We start from the raw sequence: 559 nt of genomic DNA on the forward strand, positions 1-559 counted from the left end.
GGGGGCAGGAGGGAGGGGGGTAAGAGATCAACCGAAGGACTTGTATGCATGCATATGAGCATAACCAATGGACATAAGACACTGGGGGGGTAGGGGAAGCCGGGGTATTGTCAAGGGCGGGGAAAAAAAGGACACATATGTAATACCCTTTGTAATGCTTTAAGCAATAAAAAAAAAAACAAAGTAAATGTCCTTCAACAGATAAATAAATAAAATGATGTGGTATAAATATACACACAATGAATATTATTCAACCATGAGAAGGAAGGAAATCCTGCCATTTGTGCTAACATGGATGGAACTAGAAGGCATTGTGCTAAGCAAAATAGGCCATACAGAGAAAGACAAATACTGCATAGTATCACATAGATGTGAACTCTAAAATTAAGTCAAACTCTAAAAATTGAGAGTATAAAAGTGGTTGCCAGATGCTGGGGGAGGGTAAAATAGAAGTTGGTAAATTAAAAAGTACAAACTTTCAGCTATAAGATGAATAAGGTCCATAAATGTAATGTAAAAATTATCACTATTGTTAATGACACTGTATTATATAATTAAA

Source organism: Myotis brandtii, unplaced genomic scaffold (assembly GCF_000412655.1).
Source record: "Myotis brandtii unplaced genomic scaffold, ASM41265v1 scaffold388, whole genome shotgun sequence".
Taxonomy (NCBI): domain Eukaryota; kingdom Metazoa; phylum Chordata; class Mammalia; order Chiroptera; family Vespertilionidae; genus Myotis; species Myotis brandtii.